General features: G+C 37.5%; 1 long non-coding RNA gene across 2 annotated transcripts; it reads right to left on the bottom strand.

The window, feature by feature from the left end:
* Window positions 1-2,858: 2,858 nt before the first annotated feature.
* On the bottom strand, window positions 2,859-7,560 carry LOC139990823 (uncharacterized). Of its 2 annotated transcripts, XR_011800666.1 has the most exons (4): window positions 7,172-7,560; window positions 6,802-7,098; window positions 6,247-6,733; window positions 2,859-6,027 (listed from the first exon to the last, which is right to left on the bottom strand). It is a non-coding gene; the product is annotated as an uncharacterized lncRNA (long non-coding RNA). The 2 variants fall into 2 exon arrangements; XR_011800668.1 differs by lacking the exon at window positions 2,859-6,027 and having other exon boundaries at window positions 6,151-6,733.
* Window positions 7,561-8,243: the final 683 nt, after the last annotated feature.

The following is an 8,243-nucleotide window of genomic DNA, read 5'->3' as shown; positions in this document are numbered from 1 at the left end:
AGCGTAGCCTCGAAAGCTCGTAGCGATTGTTATCGTCTTCGTACGAAGTTCCATGCGATTCTAATAGGGCGTTTTATTTCTAACACCATTTCGAACGATCTTCCTCACCGATTCATTTCTAGAGACAATGACGACTAATTTTTAACGATGTCTTATCTGTATCTAGAACCATTTTTGGAACCATTAGGAATTTCTACCTACGTTATTTTTTTCTACGTGTGTTAAATTGTTGTTAGAATTTGATCTTAAAGTTAAGATTAATAATCCGTAGAAGATACGATGTTTATGTTAAAATAATATTCAGTGATATTTACTAAACAGAACAGAACCAAATGTATATAATCGAGTGATATAATTAACAACGTATGGAGATTGTTGATCGTTGGCCGGTTACTCTGATTAGACTCAGGTAGCGACCCACGATCCCTTAAATATTTTGAAGCCCACTCTCTATACAGTAACGAGTATGACCTGTGTGTGAGTGTCCTGTTCAAATGCCTGTGTAGGTGTCTGTGTATTACGCGTGAAATATCGTTGTATTCGAACAATTGTTGTAAATAATTGTAATAAATTCGTAACATAAAAATTATCGTAAAATGTAATTCTTATGCGATTAAACGAAAAAATGGAAAAATCGAACGTATTCTTTCGACAGTCGTGCTCAAGCTGCCATTGTCATCGTGCGTTAAGACGAACGCGCAACCTGCCACTGATTCCAATGTTCCATCAGCGCTTACAGGTGTCAACATTCTCGATGAGACATCTGACACCAATGTCATGGTTCTTCGTGTTCTAAATAGACCGGGTGGTCCTCTCGCCTCTTTTCATCCTATCTTCGGACGATCTCAGACCGACAAGCTTACCGCTACTTACCGAAACGACACACGGACGAGCAGCGGATGACTGCGGTGAAATCGTCCGCGTGTAACACGAAAGAATTACACGCCTCGCAAGCGTCCCGCGAGCGTCTGATACCAGTTATGCGCTTTTTATGAAAAGAAAAGAGAAGAAAAAGGGAAGAAGAGAAAAGTGAAATCATAGGAAGAAAGACGGAAAGAAATAGTTTCTCTTTCGCAACTTCTTTCTCTGTAAAATGAAACAAGAGTACAGAACTGAAAGTTGTTTCCTGAATTTTTTCGCATTTCCACGTCGAAATGCGTACGTTTACTCGTTGCGCCTGAAAGGCAACATCGGTGGACAAGAGGCGTGTAACGAAGTAAAACGGGACGCTTAATTTTACGCGATCGTCGTTCATTCTGCTTTTCGAATTATTCTACCGGTTACCAGAATGTTTTTACAGCCTTTTACGTTCTCATCGCTGGTACAGCTATAACCGTTTCGAGGGTCGTATTGTAAAGTCATGCCGCTCTCGAGCGGTCACGTGCGCATTGAGCCATCAAGACAAATATATTGAGGAAGAGGCGGTACGCTTATTACAGACGAACGACTCTTTCTCGGCCACAAATCAAATAACATTTTGGTGTTGGTAACAACAGAGACGTAACGTTTGTTCGACGATCTTGCTTACGTTTATAATTTCTAAAATAAATGCACGTTTCGAAGATATCGAGAGGAAAGGGAGGAATTGTGCGAGAGATTCGATACGATTCGACGATGCCCGATAGACAGAAACCTGATAAATAATTGTTCACGCGCGTAATCGTCGTTCCGTTGTTATTATCGGCGAGAGAAACGAATCGGAGTTGTAGTAAAAATAAAAGATCGGTTTAGGCAATCAGACTACCTACTTTTATACGATGCCTCTGGAAGGATGAACGAATGATATGGACGGTGAAGAAGGGATAAGCCAGAAGAGAAAATTATCCCGTCAGAGTAGAAGGTGAAACGTGTCTCGCACTTACGTCCGCCCACGCTTGCAACTCGTTACGACTCTAAAGGAATTCACAATACACGTTTCGTGACCCTGTCAGCGTTTTACCACCTTTAGTATCTTTACATTGTAATCTGATGATAGCAGACCAGGCCGTAATGTTAACTGGATTGGACTTTAACAAGATACGGTTCCCTCTTATTGCGTACGGAAATTGTATAAAACGAGAAAAAGGTTGGTAATAGTAACTAACTGCGTATATTTTGGCTGTCAGTTAAAGTATTAAAGATTAAGTCATTCGTAATTCAAAAGCTTGCTCGAGCGAACTTAGTTATACGGATTTTTTACTCGATTAATATTTTAGAACTAACTAAACTCGTCGTAAGATTCTCGAAATAAAAATTATTTGGTTCAGCTTATAAGCTGTAAACTTAAATTATTATATATGTACATATTTTTTTCTTTTTTTTTTTTTTTTGTTATAGTAAAGTTTATTTCAATCTATAGGAATTCATTGGTATTCTACTAAAATATGATTTATCGTTTCTATTGGTACTATTAATCGATTTAAAGGCGGAGGAAGGAAACGATTACGGCGAATTTATACCACCGATTCTCCGCCTCTCGACGCATCTTCGGTCGCTTAATCTAATAAAGCAATTAATAACTAATAACTTAATACCGCTCGTCCTCGATAAAGTCCGTAATTACATACTCTTTAATTACGTGTATCCTGTGTCCGATCGATTCGGCGTTATTTGATTATCGTTTCGAGAGCATGCACGAATTAACGAAGAGGCGGAACTGTTTGTTTTCGGAAGACTGATTAACCTTCAGCAAGAGTAAATTTATAACTCTGAAATTCTTGATCGGCGTTTGATCAGCCGTTTAGACATCCGTGTGCGTATCTGCCATAGCCTGTGTAGCAAAAGTATACGAACGAACGAATTGCAAATCGTTAAAATAGAAGAACACGTACAATCATTGAAACGAAAATAAATCAAATTCCTTTTAACAAGAGGGGAAAACTCTTACCGTGCTATTTCGAATTTATTTTACCGTGAAAGAAAAGCGGGGAAGAAAATAAAGAAACGAAAAGACGGACAGAATCTCGCGTATCTTCTCGACGATACAAATTGACAACTTGAGAATAAAGACGAAGAGGAAGAGAAAAGTTCGAATCTGTGATCCACGAATACGTGTGCCCGAAATGAAACCATAGCTTTGTTGATGCGGATTCTCTTGAAAGAATCGTTCGATATAAAAATCTTCTGAAACGTGAACGCGCCGGTTCAACGTGACTCGAAGCACAACACTCGAGCACCAGGACGAGTTCGATCGATTCTCCTTCGAATTTCTAGCCGTACCCTATATATTTAGCATATCCCCCATAACTGACAGCATGTTATTTCACCAACAAATAATACGCAAGAACCATTGTGTATCCGGCGAAGAGCACTTGAGATTGGAGGGCACCCTTAAACGCTTTTAAATACACGCGGAATGGGTAGAAAGGGTGTTGGAGGGCGTCCAAGAGAGAGCCGAGGACAGAGGGGTGAACATGGCCACGTAGAAACGTGCGGTCCCGCTACCTGCTAAATTACTACGAACAACTACAGCCGACAACGAACGAGAAAGAATACTTTCCTCTCGGGACTCCAATTATCGCGCATCGAAAGGTCTTGCTGATGACGAGAACACAACAGATCTAAAGACGTACACGGTATTCGTCCTTTCTTGAACATTGCGATCGTTGCATAAGCGGTTTCCTGTATTTAAAATGCAACAGGTAAAAGTAAGTTTTGCTGGACAAGCGACGTATCTACGAGCATTGATAATAACTATGAAAGAGACAGCGTGAAAGTTTTTAGCAAGTTGGACAGGAATTCTGTTATAATGTTACGATCGTACAATTTTATGATTATTATTTGAAATTTCTATGCTTCACCGAATGAACAATCGTTTCCTTTGTAATTATAATTTTATACGTTGCTATAACGTTGCGAGCAAGCAACGATTTAGTTGATCGATGTTCGTAAATAAAACAGGATATACGTTGAATTTACGTTATTTGGAATGAAAACGCTCGCATTGTATCACGAATTTTTGCTTGGAATCAGAACCAACGATCTCATCCCATCGTTCAAACTTTGCTCGGCTTTACCTTCCTTCCCTTTCTTCTCTTTTCCCTTTTGTATCTTCCACCAAGATTCTTCGTTTCCTTCTCCTACCTTCCTACGTCGTTCGTTCTCCTGTTCTATCAAAACGGTTCCCACGACTTTCGACTGAAACCGAACTACCAACACTTTTGCTTTTTTACCTTTTATCGTGTCATATACTACGATCGTGTTTTAAATTAAGTTAAGTTAAATTATGTTAAGTTATATAAATATTCCAATTATATTCTAATTGGTTAACGTTAAACGGAACACGGAAGGAACGATCGAATGGAAAAAGAAACGAATTTTGTCATTTTACGAAAATTTCGAGTTAACTGTCCGATACTAACTATGTTAAAAGATGATGAAGCTGCGTGCATGATAGCGTCAGATTATGACATTCTAGTATATAAAAGAGTAAACGTCACATCGAAGCATATCGTCCGAATGAATAGGATCGGTATTAGTCGCCATTTAGTAGATATTAGTCGGTAGGATAGACAAGGATAATATGTTTTAATTCAAACGCACCATGGCCGTCGTGGCTCGTTATTCACGCATATATTTCACAAGATTAGGATTCATCAAAACTCTCCTAACTAGCCGGTATACACGGTCTATCGTGATTTAAGCTTTTGTGCGACTTTCGTCTCGTCGCGACGACTGTGCATCAATTTGTTCAAAAGGAGATAAATAGGTAGAAAGAGAGAAAGATAGTAGGCACATTTTCCTGGATTCAGTCAACTAAATGTATATAAGCCGATTATATTCTTCCCATCGTATTGAATGGAAGACCAAATTAGAAACTTGAGATAAATTCACGATGCTTCTACGAATGTGTCTACTAATAACTTTGCTTCATTAAGATTTATGATATCGTTACTCTGCTTATATCTGTTCAAGCAGACTTTGGAAAATAGAAGATAATATGAAAAATAAAAAGTAAACGAAGCATTTATTTCAAAAATATTTCAAGCACGAAATAACTAAAGAGAAAATGCGTTTGTTTTAATGAGTTTTTTCGTCCTTGATGCGATAACAGATCATATGGACACGAGAGTGAATTCGACAAATTATATTGGCTGAGCTGAAGCGAGGAAAAAGGAAAACGGAAGGAGCGATTAACTTTCCCAAAGTTAAAGTTCGAAACTACCATGCACCGAAGGACCTACGTCGAAGTTGAGAAAATTCTGGTTAATTGGCGCCAGAGGGGAAAAATTGATTTCCAGAAGCCTCGAACGACCCACGTAGAAAATAGCTTCGAAATCATGGTGGCCCGAACCATCCCGGTGATTCGTATTACGAACGGGAAAAACGATTTGTACCAGCATTTCGTTGAAGAATTTCTCGAAACGTAAACGACAAGCAACAGAAATTGAAACAATTTCAAAAATGACCATCGTGCAACTGTCTCGCAAGATGTTAAGGAACAAGGTGTCTGACGATTCTCGCTGAAAGTTAGGATTTAGTGCATTTCCTTTCTAAAACCTTCATTAACAATTTCATAGACTCTTAATAGCCGTACATTCGATACGCTACTATCGGTAAATAGCAGAACATCAAAGAGGAGGAAGCTAAAAAAAAAAAAAAAAGAAAAAAAGAAAAAGATGAAACAATCGTGCTTTCTTTTTGAAAACAATCCGCGCATTGAAATAAGCGATACAATAGGCCGTCTGCCGAGGCTAAAGAGTGCTCGTAAAACAACGGTTGATCCAAACCAGAGGAAAAGATTATGGAAGAAGAAAGAAATAAAGAAGAAGAGAGAATGGTTAGAACGTAACAATATGGCACCCTCCTGTGTGATCGAGTGGCTCTCTGATTGAGAGTAAAATTTCATTTTCCTCCTACTGTTAGGTTGCTGCCACTACACCAACTCTGTCAATTTTCGCTCATCGGTAACCTTAATCTCCGATACTTTGTTTTAATAACGACCAATTAATATTAAATAACATCTTGAAGGTGAAAAATGTACGCGTGTCTTGAGATTACGTATAGGTGTAATTAAAATATACGTAAAGATTTGGAAGCAAAGGATACCTGTAAAAAATGCACGCGTTAGAAGATTTCCGTATAAATATAAAGGAAATTAAACGAATCTAATTCTTTGACTAACATAAAGAAATTTAACGAGGTACACGATTGTTCTTTTCGCAGATTTTTATGTGGAAACAGATTATCGTGAAAAACTCACGCAAAATAAATTCGAAATTCAGCGTTAAAATCTACCGCCAGTATCCACGTGAGATGTATACATACATTCAACATAAATTACATGGTACGCATTGACGACCTGGCGCCCCACATTCTGACGCTTGCCAAATTTCAACGTTCAACGAACAGTTCGCCGATTCCCAATGATTATCCACTTAAATCCTGAAGTCGCGAGTAATTATGTGAGGGTGCGAGGATCAATTTGATAATTGCGTTATTCCGTTGCAAATAATTACCACCTTTCTCAAATGCAAATCTTACGTGGCCAGTTTCTACGTTCTTCTTCTCTTAATTGTCTAAAACAAGGCTCATTATTCTCTTCGATAACAATGCTTGCAAAAGCTATTAATTTGCATTACAAAGGTGTAAATTGCTTCCCTTTTTTGTCTCTTCCATCATGTATGCTGCGTCTCTATTTAACCTTAAAACGACTTGAATCGTAAAGATCAATGTTTGTCTGTGTTTAATAAATACTAAGTATACGCTATTTTTCCTTCGTACTTTAATTTGATTCGTTCCATCCACGTTGCGTCTAAAAGATAAATATCTAAAGATCAAACTATATGATAGAAAAATAATATATAGGAAAACGATATTAACCTATTTGTCTGTGAAATAAACGTTCTCGTATCTCGGATAACTTTCAGGATCTATTTCTTCTACAAAGATCTCAAATCCTCTTGAAACATAAATGAAATTTCCCAGGCTGTATGATATTTATTTTAAATTATTTTATAGCACATATATTAATATATATATATATACATAGAAAGAATGAAAAAGCATGTGAAAGCAACTGCGTTCGGTTGAGGTTAAAGAGGGGAGAAGCACGCGTCTGCCACGCTCCCAGTGTACACACCTGGGACCAGTTGGCCAGCGAGAGAAATCTTTTTCACCCTAAGTACAAACAATATCCAATTATTAACAAATTACGATTACGAAATTGGAAATATTTCAGAAATCTACAAACCAAATCGTTATATGTCGATTAGAAGTTTCTTGTTATAAACAAACATGCTTTGATCCATCCATCGGTATGTTCGTACTCTGCTGTATTCAGCAAGTTTATGCTCTTATCAAAAGTATTACTTTCACGGACAATATACTTCGTTGACACTGAAGTCGATCTCACTTGTCAAAGACGAAGTTCAGGCTGTTTGTCACAAAGTCAACCATAGAGATTAGACACATGGAATCGCCAGGATGACCCAATATTTCGTTTTCATAGTTTTGTGCGTAACAAGGCTCGAGGGAACTCGTACGAATTCATACCACGGAGGAAGTAAAATTATTCGAGCGAATGTCCTTTGAGTTTCGGTGGAAGAGCACCCGTTCGAAGTTCCTTCCTCCACGGGTTTCAAAGATATCGTCCTTAAAAATATATACTTATTATATGGTGTAACGTAACGTTTCACGGATAGATCGTATATTATTGAAAAAGTAAATTGTGAAAGACGAGTAGGAAATAAGGTGTATACTTATTTAACGATATAGAATTTCACGGAACATTAGAGAATGCCGAAAACACAGGGCAATGCATAAGCTTAACCATCAAGAAGAAAATCGGCAAACCGCTAATTGCACCGCAAGGTAAATAAAACGAAAACGCCGACAGGAAACTGAAAATAGGCGGAAAACCCGAAATGGTATTAAAATCGCATTAAACACATCGGTCGTAACTTCCGGTACATTTCCGAAAATACCGATTTATTCGAAATTAATATATAGGGTGTTTTATTTTTGTCCTGCCAAACAATGTTAGCATATTGTACGATTAAAAATAAAAAAAAAAATGTTACGTAAAATGAAATAAAAATAATTAATGGAAAATCTTAATTTATCTATATTTTAATACAAAAGCAACGAAATTTCTAATTTCCTCTGTGATTTTATGATTACGAGATATAAAACATATAAATTAACGAAGAATATAGTTTTGCATAGTTTTGATGGAGGTAGTAACGAAGCTCCTTTGAGTAAACAACTATATTAAAAAAGGAAATAAAAGTGAGCAGCAGGCTGGTGCCGGTTTTGGCGCTCTC

This window comes from Bombus fervidus, chromosome 9, assembly GCF_041682495.2.
Source record: "Bombus fervidus isolate BK054 chromosome 9, iyBomFerv1, whole genome shotgun sequence".
Lineage (NCBI taxonomy): Eukaryota > Metazoa > Arthropoda > Insecta > Hymenoptera > Apidae > Bombus > Bombus fervidus.
This window is presented reverse-complemented; position numbering and strand designations above follow the sequence as displayed.